Raw genomic sequence first — 15,949 nt, 5'->3', positions numbered from 1 at the left:
CCTTCAACAACCAGATCTTTACCCAAACACACGGAACAGCCATGGGGACCAAATTCGCACCCCAATACGCCAACATTTTCATGCACAAGTTCGAGCAGGACTTCTTCACTGCACAGGACCTCCAACCAACACTATACACCAGATACATCGATGACATTTTCTTTCTATGGACCCATGGTGAGGAATCACTAAAGAGACTACACGATAACATCAACAAGTTCCATCCCACCATCAAGCTCACCATGGACTACTCCTCAGAATCAGTTTCTTTCTTGGACACACAAATCTCCATCAAAGACGGGCACCTCAGCACCTCACTCTACCGCAAGCCCACGGACAACCTCACGATGCTCCACTTTTCCAGCTTCCACCCTAACCACGTCAAAGAGGCCATCCCCTATGGACAGGCCCTGCGAATACACAGGGTCTGCTCAGACGAGGAGGAACGCGATGGACACCTACAGACGCTGAAAGACGCCCTAGTGAGAACGGGATATGATGCTCGACTCATCGATCGACAGTTCCGACGGGTCACAGCGAAAAATCGCGTAGACCTCCTCAGAAGACTAACACGGGACGCAACCAACAGAGTACCCTTCGTCGTCCAGTACTTCCCTGGAGCGGAGAAACTACGCCATGTTCTCTGCAGCCTTCAACATGTCATCAATGATGACGAACACCTCGCTATGGCCATCCCCACACCTCCACTACTCGCCTTTAAACAGCCACCCAACCTCAAACAAACCATCGTTCGCAGCAAATTACCCAGCTTTCAGGAGAACAGCGTCCACGACACCACACAACCCTGCCACGGTAACCTCTGCAAGACATGCCAGATCATCGACACAGATACCACCATCACACGAGAGGACACCACCCACCAGGTGCACGGTTCATACTCCTGTGACTCGGCCAACGTTGTCTACCTCATACGTTGCAGGAAAGGATGCCCCAGAGCATGGTACATTGGCGAGACCATGCAGACGCTGCGACAACGGATGAACGGACACCGCGCAACAATCGCCAAACAGGAGGGTTCTCTCCCTGTCGGGGAACACTTCAGCAGTCATGGACATTCAGCCACCGACCTTCAGGTAAGCATACTCCAAGGCGGCCTTCGAGACACACGACAACGCAAAATCGTCGAGCAGAAATTGATAGCCAAGTTCCGCACCCATGAGGACGGCCTCAACCGGGATCTTGGGTTCATGTCACACTACACGTAACCCCACCAGCGAACAAATGTTATCTGTTTTTAATATAACGGGTCATTGACTGTCTTCCTTCTCTCTCTCTCTCTTTTTTTTGAGGGTTTGTATATTCGGTGGCCTTTTAGGTGACACCTTTCTGTCCGCTCACTGTGATTGCCTTGGCAACGGGCAGTAATCACCAGGCATTGTTCTGTGATTTTCAAATGCGAAGGATTCGAAAATTTCATTTCCACACCGTTCACCTGAGGAAGGAGGAAGCCTCCGAAAGCTTGTGGAATTTAAAATAAATTTGTTGGACTTTAACTTGGTGTTGTAAAATTGTTTACAATTGTCAACCCCAGTCCATCACCGGCATCTCCACATCATAAAATACAGAGCCATTATGCAAAGCGCCGAACAACTATGATAAGTGTGATGTTCTGCTCAACTCACTTGTGGAATGTGGCATAAACCAATAAATCACACACGTATGTGTTAATTTTATTTTGACTGCAGACAATCAAAACAGGAGCCAGCACAGACGCCATGGGCTGAAGGACCAACCTCTTGTGTCTGTAAACTTTTATGTTTCTATGGTTCTAACTGCATGTTAATGTTTACTGAACTTTACCAATAGACTCTGAAGGATCATTGACACCGTCATTTGTAAAACCTCACACTGAATACGGATAACTAATTGGCAAAGATTAGATTCAGTCACGAAGAAACCCTCTACAAAAACTGGAAGATTTATTAACTGAATTCCAAACTCCTCTCATGGAATATGGATTAATATCCTCACTATTTTAACCCTCAACAATCTATATATGTTTTTATCTATTAATATATTAAAAATGGTACATCAGGTCACAGAGATGTTACATTCCAAACACCAAACTCCAGATATTTGGAGTGTGACATCTATGGTTATAAAATCATTTTAAAATGCTGAAGGCTTCTAGGCTGGTTCTTGAAACTGACAACCACATTCCAATTTGCAACGTTCTCTGACTAGACAACAATTAAATTCTGAATAAACTGAGGCTCTGTTTTCTTAACAATTAGACTTTGTGGCCTTAAAGGGTTACTTCATCACAATACCAGCAGCATTGAGTATAACAGGACATAACGTGCTTGTCTTTATAAAACAACATATCATCTGATTTACTATGAACTATGCCTAGAGTAACTAGTAATACAGTATTATAAAAACTTGTACTTCCTGTCAGTTACACTTCAGGTATCACACACCATCGAATGCATATTTCTAGGCCCAATTTTAACCTGGAGTGGGAATCTGGGAATCGGGTGATCGAGGGATGAGGCTAGTGCCAAACCGCCCTGACCCCGACAGCATGGGGCCCGGGCGATTTTAATGCTAACTAATTTCTACCCCATGTTGTGCTTTCTACATTTAATATCATTTCAATTTTCAAAAGAGCAAAGTTCAATTTGAAGCCAACTGATTCTCACCTCTGCTTTGTTGAAAGGAAAGGTCAATACTAATTTCATATACATTTGAGGCAGATTCCAATCTCTAACACCTATGAGACATTGGTTTAGAGAGAGAGAGTGAGGAAGACACATAGCATGAAAGGCAGTGTTTTTTTTCCCCTCATTCTAAATGATTAAAAACAACAAGCTAAATTTTGAAAGCGAACAAAACCTTTTTGAGGGAAACAGATAGGAAGGAAGGTTAGGTGGGGAAAGGAAAAGGGAATCTGGTTGAGGGTTGGCATCTCAGCACTCAGCCTTGGGGGGAACAAATGGAAGTAGGGGAGACTGGGAGACTGGGATAGAGGGTTATGGGGGAGGTGAGGTGAGCAGCAGTGGAGCAAGTGGAGGGGAGGATCCAGGGGTTGAGTGTGTTGTTCAAAAAGGAACAGGTAGGGCAGTGATGAGAGTGTAGGGATGACATAAAGGGGAAACGGTAGTGAGAAGGTGAATGAGAACAAGAGGATGAGGAAGCATGAGTGATTGGGGGATGGGAACAGAGCCACTGAGGGCCCTATTTTCTCAACAACCCTCATCCCAAAGAAAACCCGGCCATTGGCGGCTCCTTTCCCTGTCATACCATCCAGCACCTCCCACCCAAAAGAAATGAAGAAAAAGACAGAGAGAAGCATAAAAAAAGAGTTAAGAGAAGAAGAATAGAATGAGAGTGCGAGAGAGAGAGAGAGACAGAAGTAGAAGAGGAGAGACAGAGAGAATCAGCAACACAAAGACATCAGAGACAGGAATGAGAATGGCTCTATTCTCTAATTTGCCATGAGCAATGCCACAGGGGATCAGCTAATAGATGAATAAAAATCTTGAATCTAGCTCATTCTGTCACAGTCCTGATATCACACTTTGTTACTGATGTTACGAAACAATCTTAAAGAAAAGTAAGGCAGTGATGGTGTGCTTTGACCTGGAGTCAGAAATTTACAAGCAGTTACAACTACTTAACGTCAAGCGTTTACAAGCAGCTATAATTAGCAGCATGTGTCGTTTCTTTTTATTCGTTCATGGGATGTGGGCGTCGCTGGTGAGGCCGGCATTTATTGCCCATCCCTAATTGTCCTTGAGCAGGTGCTTAGACCATGTTCCCATCGGGAGTAACTTGAGCAGTGGCCTTAAAGAGAAAGGTCAGGTTAACAGCTAAACATCAGAACTATCTTTGAGCAATGCCATGGGACATTCACTAGTAACTTTAAATTATTATAAAATTTATAGCTGTGGTCTATACAGGTTGTAAATGAATAGTTTCATGCTGGAAAAAATGTAACCCCTTTTATTGATTTCAATTCCTTTCGGATCAATTTTGTCCTTTGAAAAGCGTACAAGCATTTTCACTGCGATACCCATCCGGCGTTTTAAGCAAGAATCACTAAAAGATGAATGCGGCAGAATGTTGTGAATAAAAAAAATACAAGATGTGGAGAGCCTTATCCTAAGTAGTCACCTTACGATAAAACTGAATTAGCAATTGCTTCACTTTAAGCTTTGGACTTTATGAATTTGACATGGCTATTTCAGGCTATTTTTATTCCTGTCAAGACGGTGCTGACAGAAAATCATTCATATATTCTGTGTGAACCTACCGCAGTCTTAGTATCCATGGTGCTTGGTGTGCTTTAAGTTTGTTCATTACCAAATCTCAGTTAGTGCTAAAAGCAGGTTAATGACGTGTGAACAATATCCTGCATTTATGCTATCTCCTATGTAAAAGAACAACATTTAATCAATTTTTAAAAAAATTGTGCTCATCTGGATAAAGGATGTTAGTTTTTGACGAAAGGTCCATCCCCAAAACATCAACTCGTCTGTTCTCTCCACAGATGCTTTCTGACCTGCCGAGTGTTTCTGGCATTTTCAGTCTTTCTTTCAGATTTCCAGCATCTGCAGTTTTTCTTTACCCTTTGAAGGATGTTCGTGCAATTTCAGGCACATTGTGTCAGCATCAAGGGCTCCCAGGCCAGATGTAACACTGTCAGATGCAGAGTAAGCTGCATCATACATGCCAACCTGGAAACCAGCAGGAGCTGACTGTCAACTTCAAGAAAAGCTGATACAAACCCAAAAAGCAGAGAATTCAAGAATATCCCTGAGTATAAGCCTACACCATATGAAAGTAGTGAAACAGGCATACCCAATATTCCCTCTCTTGATATAAAAACAGAAATCGCTGGAAATACTCAGCAAGTGAGGCAGCATCCGTGGAGAAAGAAACAGAGTTAACGTTTCAGGTCGATGAGCCTTCGTCAGAACTGGAAAAAGTTGAAGATTGGGAGGTTCCTTTCTCCACAGCTGCTGCCTGTCTTGTTGAGTATTTCCAGCAATTTCTGTTTTTATTTCAGATTTCCAGCATCCGCAGTATTTTGCTTTTGATCCCTTCTGTTGTATTGGAGAGTGAAATGAAAATTCTGAATTGGTTTTTGTATTTCTAGGGGATCTGGGGGCATACTTCTCTGAAAAACTGAATTTTTACATTAAAATGATGCATTATGGTTAATTTTACATATTTTCATACTTCACAATTAGATTTTTAATCTAAACAATACAAAGGTATTACATTTTTAATCTAAAAAAATACATCTGGATTTTCAACAGACCAACCAAACCATCACTTCAACAAAAGTTACCTCAACAGTCACTTTCCCACATCGACCTTCCTCCCAGCCCAATTCATAGGGACACTGTACTCCCTCCAACACCCAGTTCAAAGGGACACTGTACTCCCTCCAACACCCAATTCATAGGGACACTGTACACCCTCCAACACCCAATTCATAGGGACACTGTACTCCCTCCAACACCCAGTTCATAGGGACACTGTACTCCCTCCAACACCCAGTTCATAGGGACACTGTACTCCCTCCAACACCCAGTTCAAAGGGACACTGTACTCCCTCCAACACTCAATTCATAGGGACACTGTACTCCCTCCAACACCCAGTTCAAAGGGACACTGTACTCCCTCCAACACCCAGTTCAAAGGGACACTGTACTCCCTCCAACACCCAGTTCAAAGGGACACTGTACTCCCTCCAACACCCAGTTCATAGGGACACTGTACTCCCTCCAACACCCAGTTCATAGGGACACTGTACTCCCTCCAACACCCAATTCATAGGGACACTGTACTCCCTCCAGCAACCAGTTCAAAGGGACACGATACTCCCTCCAACACCCAATTCACAGGGACACTGTACTCCCTCCAACACCCAATTCATAGGGACACTGTACTCCCTCCAACACCCAATTCATAGGGACACTGTACTCCCTCCAACACCCAATTCAAAGGGACACGATACTCCCTCCAACACCCAATTCATAGGGACACTGTACTCCCTCCAACACCCAATTCATAGGGACACTGTACTCCCTCCAACACCCAATTCATAGGGACACTGTACTCCCTCCAACACCCAATTCAAAGGGACACTGTACTCCCTCCAACACCCAATTCATAGGGACACTGTACTCCCTCCAACACCCAATTCATAGGGACACTGTACTCCCTCCAACACCCAATTCAAAGGGACACTGTACTCCCTCCAACACCCAATTCATAGGGACACTGTACTCCCTCCAACACCCAATTCAAAGGGACACTGTACTCCCTCCAACACCCAATTCATAGGGACACTGTACTCCCTCCAACACCCAATTCATAGGGACACTGTACTCCCTCCAACACCCAATTCACAGGGACACTGTACTCCCTCCAACACCCAATTCATAGGGACACTGTACTCCCTCCAACACCCAATTCATAGGGACACTGTACTCCCTCCAACACCCAATTCATAGGGACACTGTACTCCCTCCAGCAACCAGTTCAAAGGGACACGATACTCCCTCCAACACCCAATTCATAGGGACACTGTACTCCCTCCAACACCCAGTTCATAGGGACACTGTAGTCCCTCCAACACCCAGTTCATAGGGACACTGTACTCCCTCCAACACCCAGTTCATAGGGACACTGTACTCCCTCCAACACCCAATTCATAGGGACACTGTACTCCCTCCAACACCCAGTTCATAGGGACACTGTACTCCCTCCAACACCCAGTTCATAGGGACACTGTACTCCATCCAACACCCAGTTCATAGGGACACTGTACTCCCTCCAACTCCTCACCTTTTCACAGGGACACTCGCTCCTCCTCCAACTGTCACATTACATACTAGAACTCTCTCCAACTCCTACCTCAATTCAACCTGGCACTCCTTTCCCTGCCTCAAATTCAACCCTGCACTCTTCTCTCCCCCCGCCCCCCTTTAACGTATCCGCTGATCAAACTGACACTAGTCTCTTTTTCCTCCCCCCTAAATTCAACCTGGGATTCCACCCCTCTCCAAACCAGTTCAAGCTGGCACTTTTCTTCCATCTCCCCCAACATTAGAGCCAGCACTACGTTCACTCTCCCTCACAGTATGTGCTGGCACTCCCCCCACCCTTAACTCCATTTACCCACCTTGGTTCCAGATCGCCCCCACCTCAGTTGATGATGGCACCGTCCCTCCCTACTCCCTTCTCAGTTAATACTGGCAATCCCTTCTCCCCTTTTCTCTCCATAAAGCCGAGATCCCGGCTTCTGCCCCTTTCCTTCTCCCCTTCATTGCCTCCTTGCCTTCACTGACATTCATTTCCCCCCAATGTTTTGCCTTTATTATCATCCATTTCTTCTTCATTACCATCCATTCTCAGAGTATGAGGCATTCGCTATGATTACTAACATTTTATAAAGTTTCTGTGCCTTTCCCTGACAGTTTAAAGAATGATTTCGCGAATTAAACAGTCACAAACACAGTCGAAATGTTTCTCATCATAGTGTTAAAAAGGAAGATTTTCTCAGTTACTACTAAGCAGTAAGATAAACGAGCACTGCTATTTCGAGTGATATCTAATTGACTGCGTGCATTTGCTGTTGGGTGCTGATCTGCCTTTTAATTGCTGCTGCGCTTGCAACTTTTTCTACTGCACTATTGATAGCATCATCCCACGGCAATCTGGAAGGAAGCCTCCTGCTGCCAAAGTTTGTAATTTATATTAATTGTTTGTGTCTTCCAGACATCGATACGGTTTCCAGGATGTAAAACTCAAGAACGGTTATGAAAACATTTTAAAATAATTTGCTATACGGAAGTCTTCATCACTCGGCTTTACCAGCCGCGCTAACAGTCAATTAGGGACATAGGAACAGGAGGAGGCCATTCAGCCCTTCAAACCTGTTCCGCCATTCAGTTAGATCATGGCTGATCTGTATCTTAACTCCATTTACCCACCTTGGTTCCATATCCCTTAATATTCTTACCGAACAAAAATCTATCAATCTCAGTTTTGACATTTTCAATTGACCCCCAGCCTCAACAGCTTTTTTGGGGGAAAGAGTTCCAGATTTCCACTACCCTTTGTGTGAAGAAGTGCTTCCTGACATCACCCCTGAACGGCCTAGCTCTAATTTTAAGGTTATGCCCCCATATTCTGGACTCCCCCACCAGAGGAAATAGTTTCTCTCCATCTACCCTATCAAATCCTTTAATCATTTAAACACTTAAGTTAGACCATCCCTTAATCTTCAATATTCGAGGGAATACAAGCCTAGTCTATGCAACCTGTCCTCATATTTTAACACGTTTAGCCCCGGTATTATTCTGGTGAATCTGTGCTGAAAGATAGAAGAAATTCATGAAAACTGCGCACTTTGGCAGATGAATATTCAGCAACACAAATTATTTAAAAAATGACTGTTTGGGGTAAATTTTAACGTGGGCCAGGAAAAGGGTGGGGGGGAATTCTTGATGAGAATCCCGGAAGTATGGGTTTCTCGGACATCCTTACGATTTTGACGTAAGGAAATCTTTCATTTTTTTGTCGGATTCCGGCCCGACAGGCCAGCCAGATTGACAGACTGGCTGTCAATCGGACGGGAGAACAGCCAGGGAGCGGATGCGAGCAGGTAAGTCTTAGATGGGGAAGGGTCGATCGTAGGTGGGGGGGGTCGGTCATCGGCGGGGGGGGAGGGGGGGGGATCAGTCATCGCGGGATCGGTTCATCAGGGTTCAGGGGTCATAGGGGGTCAGGGTCATCAGGGAAGTCATTGGGGTCGACGGATATGGTGGGGTCATCGGGGGCTCAGTCATGGGGGTCGGACATCGCGGGGGGGGGTCGGTGATCATGTGGGGGGATCGGAGATTGTGAGTAGGTCAGAAATCGTGGGGGTGGGGTTTGGAGATCGTGGGGAGGGGTCAGGGATTGTGGGGTATGGTCAGTCATCGGGGGGGGGGGGTCGGAGATTGTGGGGGGGTTGGAGATCGTGGGGGGGGGGTCAGAGATTGTGGGGGTGGGGTCAGACATGGGGAGGGGGTCGGCCGATCGCATGTGTGGGATTGCGGCAGGTAAACTTGTTGGGCCTGGAGGAAACACTGCTGCTCCTCCTGGCTCGGAAGCAGTGCAATAAGGGCACTTACCTTCTGAGCTGGGCCTTCTCGCCTCCTCTTACGTGGCGTGAAGTAGAAGGCCCAGGAATCCCGGCCCCCAAGAGTTAAAAATAAAGGACCTCTCAAAATAGAGATCCACAGCCTCCTTAAAAGATTTCATTGACCGAGCCGCCTCCTGAGAGTGGGCTGGTCGCCCACCCCTCGATCCGTCTCCATTAAAACTGGAGGTGGACGGGTTGAAGGTGGGTTGGGGTCGAGTTTTACTTTTTTACAATTTTTACCTTCCCACCCACCCCCAACCCACCTGTTCATGGGGTTAAAATTTACACCTTTATATTTAATAAAAATGGGCTTCCATCATCGGAAACAACATTTTGGAATTAGCTGCAAAGATTTCCTCAGAAGAACATGTTTCATAGAATTACGTAGAGTAATTTGCAGCACAGAAACAGACCAGATGGCCTAACTGGTTCATGCCATTGTTTATGGTCCACATATGAGTCTGCTCCCATTCCTCTTCATCTAACCCTATCTGCATAACCTTCTATTCCTTTCTCCCTCATGTATGCATCTAGATTTCCCTTATATGAATCTATGCTATTCGCCTCAATTATTTCTTGTGGTAGCAAGTTCCACATTTTAACCACTCTTTGGGCAAAGAAGTTCCTCCTTAATTCCCTGTTGGATTTATTGGTGACTATCTTATATTTATGGCCCCTAGCTTTGGACTCCCTGACAAGTGGAAACATTTTCTCTACATTTACCCTAGTTGAAGTTTGTCAGGTGCAGCTGGGCAGGCCTTTAGTGAGACCATTAGAGAAGTCAAGACTTGAGGTGAGACAAGTATTGGCAAGGGTATTGGCAGCAGTGGGGTTAAGAGAGGTGGAAGGAAGCAGTCTTGGCGATGGACTAGATGTAAGATTAGAAGCTCAGATCAGGGTCCAATAGGTTATGCACTATCAGGTTCAGCCTAAGTGAGCAGGTGAAGATGGGGATGGATTTGGGGCTAAGGTGTGAAGTTTCTGGTTGAGAATGAAAAGGATTGCTTCTGTCTTGCTGATATTCAGTTGGGGAAAGTTCAGACTAATCCATGACTTGATGTTGGGCAACGTGCTTGCAAATGATGTGGCTGAGATGCAGCATGTGTAGATGAGAAACATCAAAGGGCCAAGAATGGAACTTGGAGTATGTAGGAATGATTATATGCGCCTAGGAGGAGAAGCCACTGCAGGAGATATATTGAGTACATTGGGATAGGTAGGACTGGAATTATGACAATACGGTGCCATGGATGTGGACCTAGGAAGCGGGTGATGGAGGTGAATGGATTGGTTGGTATGCCAAAGGCAGTGAGGGGAGAGATAAAATCCCACAGTTGCACAAGGTATAGTTGGTGACTTTGACCAGGGCAGTTTCAGTGCTGCTGATGGGATGAAAGTTGCAGTGAAGGAATTCAAACAGGGAGTGATGGGAGAGGTGGGTGGAAAGTTGGCTGAAGGAAATGCATTGGCTACAGATGGGGTGAAAGTTGGAGAAGGCGAAGGGGTCCAGGGTGGGCGATGACTGTAGATTATAGATAAGGAGATTGTATTGTCTAGATAAAATAGAACAGTTAATGCTGCTGTATCAGGAAGGAGGTCTCTGAGACTGATTTCTAGTATCTTAATATTGAAGATGTACAGCATGCATTTCTGGACTAACAACTGTCACTAAACCAGCAATAGCATTATCAGTCTTTTGAATAGGTGACTCTTACATTTTCACAATGTAATTTGACACACTGCCAATGCTAGAAGCAGGCATTATTATTTTCATGCTTACTTCATTGGAATAATCCAAGACAATCACTTTCAATACAGATATTTTTGATGGAAGGAAAGTAACATAAAGCCTCAGAGTAAACTAAGTGTATTAATGCTGAACTCTTATCGAAAAGAGTGAGCCTAATCTTGTTAAAGTTAATTGGGTTAAAGAAATGTCTTTGTCTGAGCAACAATTTTTTGTAATATCATAATTCAGAAATGCACCAAAAAAAAATGTTTTTCTTTACTGTGTTATTTTGTTTAATATTTATTTTTAAATTTCACACTCAATGTGAGGGTTACATATTCATTTAAAAGCCAACGTTTTGGCTTAGAAACAAAAGGGGTAATTTTAACTCTCCACGATCAGCAGGAAAGTAATGGGGAGGTGTTAAAATGGAGCGGCCCCATTTACCCCTCCGACCCCACCGGTTCCCCATTTTAACACCGTTGGCCTTGGTGGCAGATGAGGCTCCCTCTGGACTCATTAATAAATGCCTCATTAGTAAATGCAAATCGGAGTCCCATAAGAAAAAAAATCTTGCATTTATATAGCGCCTTTCATGACCTCAGGACATCCTAAAGTGCTTTACAGCCAATTAAGTACTTTTTGCAGTGTAGCCACTGTTGTAATGTCCTATGACACATATGGGACCCCAATGGCATTTTACTGGGGTGCAAGCCACAGCCGCACCGCCATGTAAAACTGTCAGGTAGCCAGCGAGGCTCTCTAACAAAAGTTTAAAAGCTTTCCTTAGTGGGGCCAGGAGGAGCAGGAGTTCTCTGTTCAGGCCTCTGCTGTCCCGGGCTCTCCTCCCCTCCCTGGCCTCTCGATGCTCGCACTCACCCCAACCTCCCCCCTGGACTTACCTTGCAGCTGGCAGCGTTTTCTTGATGTCGGCGGGGCGGTCTCCACTTTCAAACCCGATCTTTGCCCCGCCCACCAGCTACTGCCCACCAGCTCCGCCCGTGACAGGTAAAAAGTAAACTGGTGGCAGTCAAGGGCGGCCGAACAGTTAAAATCTGCCAGGCCTCCCAATGAAAACAAGGATTGCTGTTCCCAAAATGTTTACAGAATCGCTGTGATGGGAAGAAAGTATCCTTAAATTGCTAATACTTTGATTACAAAGTCATTAAGAGTGAATGAATCACCAGAGCCTAGTTCACTTAATACAATCAGGAAGGCTACTTTCTTGAAACCAGCTGGTACCAGAATGTACCAGTCACTTAAACCATATATAGTATTTATATTTCTTATCAATCACAAGTTGTTAACTTGCGATCGTTGTGTTTATAGGTGGTGAACATGGTGCACTTTGTGTAGCCAATACCTCTTCCTCCCAAACATATTTTTAAAGGCAGTGCCTGACTTCACTGGTCTGTTTGTGTATAAAGAACCAGGACATGCCATGTGATGGTGAGCTTGGTTTTGTCTGGCCATGAAGCGCAGGTTGAAGTCCTGCTCTGTGGGCTTGTGCCGACATAAATCTTGCAAAGACTGTATTCTGCTGGTTTGCTACGGATTCATACTGTTATTTCTCTCTGAAAATTCTACATGCAAGTTTTTAAAGGATCTTATCTGACTGGCTTGCCTGCTTAATTCTTTGCGAACTGGCTCCATACTGAGGAATTTGAACTGGTTCATTATCTTGCTTATACTGCTGCTTCTGTAAATATCTACCCATGACTCATTAGGAAAAATGTTTGGTATCGCTGATATTATCAGCCTTCTGATGTAATAAAAGTGCTATCTGCAACAACAAAAGAACTCATTGCTCAACCCCAAGGGTGGGACTATCCTAGATATCCTCACACATAAGGCCATATTTTGCTTCGTAGGGAGCGAAGATTTGCCCGTGGAAGCTGGCTGTTTGTGTTGGGATCAGGATAAAGTATCTAGTGTGAACTTGAATCGTAATGTAAACTAACTAATAACACAGACCCCTTACTAAAGGGTGTGAGACTACTTTCACAGCTTTGTTAAAATTGATGAAAACTTATTTTTCTTTTGTGTGAGCGACAATTTTTTAAATAATAATTCAAGTAATTTTAGTCTGTAAATCAAACCATATTGTCTTACAATTTGGGTTGCAGTTATACCATCACTTTCACATCAATATGAAGTGGTCTAAGGTGTGAATCCTGCAGAAGTGGAAGTGTAACTAACTCCTAATTAAGCTCCAGAATGAAAGAAGAAAAGAAAGACCTGCATTTATATAGCGCCTTTCGCAACCTCAGGACATCCCAAAGTGTTTCACAGCCATTGAAGTACTTTTGAAATGTAGTCACTGTTGTAATGTAGGGAAACGCGGCAGCCAATTTGTGCACAGCAAGGTCCCACAAACAGCAATGAGATAATGACTCGATAATCTGTTTTAGTGATGTTGGTTGAAGGATAAATATTGGCCAGGACATCAGACAGAACTCTCCTGGTCTTCTTCGAAATAGTGCCACAGGATCTTTACCGTCCACCTGAGAGGGTAGACGGAGTCTCAATTTAAAATCTCATCCATAAGATGGAACCTCTGACAATGCAGCATTCCTCCTGTGCTGCACCAGAATGTCAGCCTGCATTATGTGCTCAAGTCTCTGGAGTAGGACTTGAACCCACCACCTTCATGATCCAAAGGTACCCACTGAGCCACGGCTGACACCACCCCAAAACCAAGCGGGGTGAGACCATCTCCCTCAAGGAAGCCATCTCACACCGATTGAGCTTGATATCATTTATGGAATGACTCTGGTCTGGTGTGAAGCCAGGTTTACAAGGTGCTGAGGTTGATTGGAAGGACTGGGCACTTTATAAACTTAAGCTGAGTCTTTTCGATGCTACAAAAATGTAAATGCTCATGCCCATGCTCTCAAAAAAACATTTAAAAATAGACTGGCCAGTGTGCAGAGCTCTGGCTCTGTGTGTACACACATTCGCTGAGCTCTCTCCTTGAAGGCAAGAGTGTGAATCACAGCCTGCAGCTCAACACTGGCTGCACTTTGGACTCTGCAGCTACCAGTGCCAAAGTGGTGAAGCAATGGGCCAGAAATTACTCACCTGAACACGCCGCTCCATAATGGCATCCTCTTCAAATGCCAGCGAATCCATTGTGTAAGTTCGCGAATGCGCACATGCGCAGTAAAACCCCTAAATCGCGAACTTGCTCCCATTGGTTCGCCAGCAGTTTGGCGGGTACAAATTAAAGGGCCACCTAAGCTACACCCAATGAAATCAGGAAACATTCGTAAACTTACCCATCTGCCCAGCTGGAACGAAGATATTTACGTCACCAAAAAGTACGCTGGAAAATACCAGCCCTACACTACTTTTTAAAAGCGCGGTGACTGTTAATGACTGCGAAACAACAAAAAATTACATTTTAAAAATGTGGAATGTCAAATTACTCTTAATATTTTTTGATTATTAAATTTTTTTTTTAAATTTAAAATTTAAATTTTTTATTAACTTTTAACTTCTGTAAGTTTCATTAAATTAAATCATGTGCTTGGCTTTTTATAATAAGGTATGTTAAATTTTTATTTACACTAACAGACAAATTCACTTTAAATGAATGAGTTTTACTTGCCTGCTTGTGGGCGTGACTTTCAGAACCTGAGATGATGGTTAGATATTTTGTCAAGGGATACTGTAGCAATATCTAAATACAGTCAGCACATATTTTAAAGTGTAGCTATACTCCTGTAGGATCTCTAATACAAATACTTCAGATTACCTGTAACCTCCCCCAGTCCTACAAGTACCCCCACCCCCTGGGTAAACTCCCCATTCCTCTATCTCTGGCCTTTTGCATAATGCCCTCCACCAGTGGAGGCCTTACTATTATCCACCTAGGCCCCATGCCCTGGAATTCCACCCCTAAACCTCTCCACTTCCCTCTCCTCTTTGAAGAGCCTCCTTAAATCCTACCTCTTTGACCAAACCTCTCCTAATTTCTCTTTTGTCTCGGCATTCATTTTTTGTTGATTCTGTCTCCGTGAAGCGTCTTGGGGTGTTTTTCTACATTAATGGCGCTATAAAAGTGCAAGTTATTGTTGATATTCTGTCAGTAGAACCTTGCTCCTCTTAATATGCAAAAAATTACATCTCCCCTAAGTTTATGTCAGTGTTAAACTGCAGATTGAACGTCAGCCCATTTTTGCCCAAGATTGTTTTCCAAAGGGGTCCACATCTTCCGGGAATCTCTGACTCTCACCTAATCCATGGTGCACTATTTCATTCTATAGTTGCAGTGCCCAGCACTGCTATTCTGACAATGATGGCTTATTCTGAGATTTCCAATTTATCTTTTGAGTAATTTGTTTTCCTGTTACAGCAATGGATTCAGCCAGTCCTCCTGATTGTACCTCACTTTCGACAGGCTGCTGACTGAATTCAAAGTGACCAACAATTCAGTTGAGAAACAGAGGGCTGTGCCACCGGATTACTTTTTAAACAAATAACCGATTGAATATTAGGAAAAATTATACTCAAAGCACCATGGTAATAGTGATAAAGCATAGCAATGAAAAATATGTATAAAATTATCATACTCCTATGTAATGGTCACTTTACAGTGATACCTGCAGATTTTGCAAGTCATATTGGGTATTAGACACAGGATAGTATGAATTCTATTTGCCTCTAAAACTGCATTTACTCATTTGTAAGTACCTGTGTTAAAAAATGTCTAAAATCAGAGCCACATTTTTGCCAGTGTTTACTTTAGGTACGATGTATTTTTAGATATGAATAACCATTAATTCCAACAGTCCGAGTTGCCACTGCCATCTGAGCAGTAAGTTTTGGTGAAAGCTGAGGGAAAGCAACAGAATGTGATGTGTCCATGCCTCGGTCTTAGAAATGAAAGGAAGTTGGTTGTCGAGGGTACTAGAAGCAAGTTTACATTGGTAGGGCAGATTATCCTGAAACTGAATTATGACTCACCTATTTTCCTAATTTCCACATTTTATCCAGGTAATAGTTCCCATCAATATTTGTTGTATTTCTTTGTTATTCCTGTATTTTCAGCA

This window comes from Heptranchias perlo, chromosome 6 (genome assembly GCF_035084215.1).
Source record: "Heptranchias perlo isolate sHepPer1 chromosome 6, sHepPer1.hap1, whole genome shotgun sequence".
NCBI classification, from domain to species: Eukaryota; Metazoa; Chordata; class Chondrichthyes; order Hexanchiformes; family Hexanchidae; genus Heptranchias; species Heptranchias perlo.
This window is presented reverse-complemented; position numbering follows the sequence as displayed.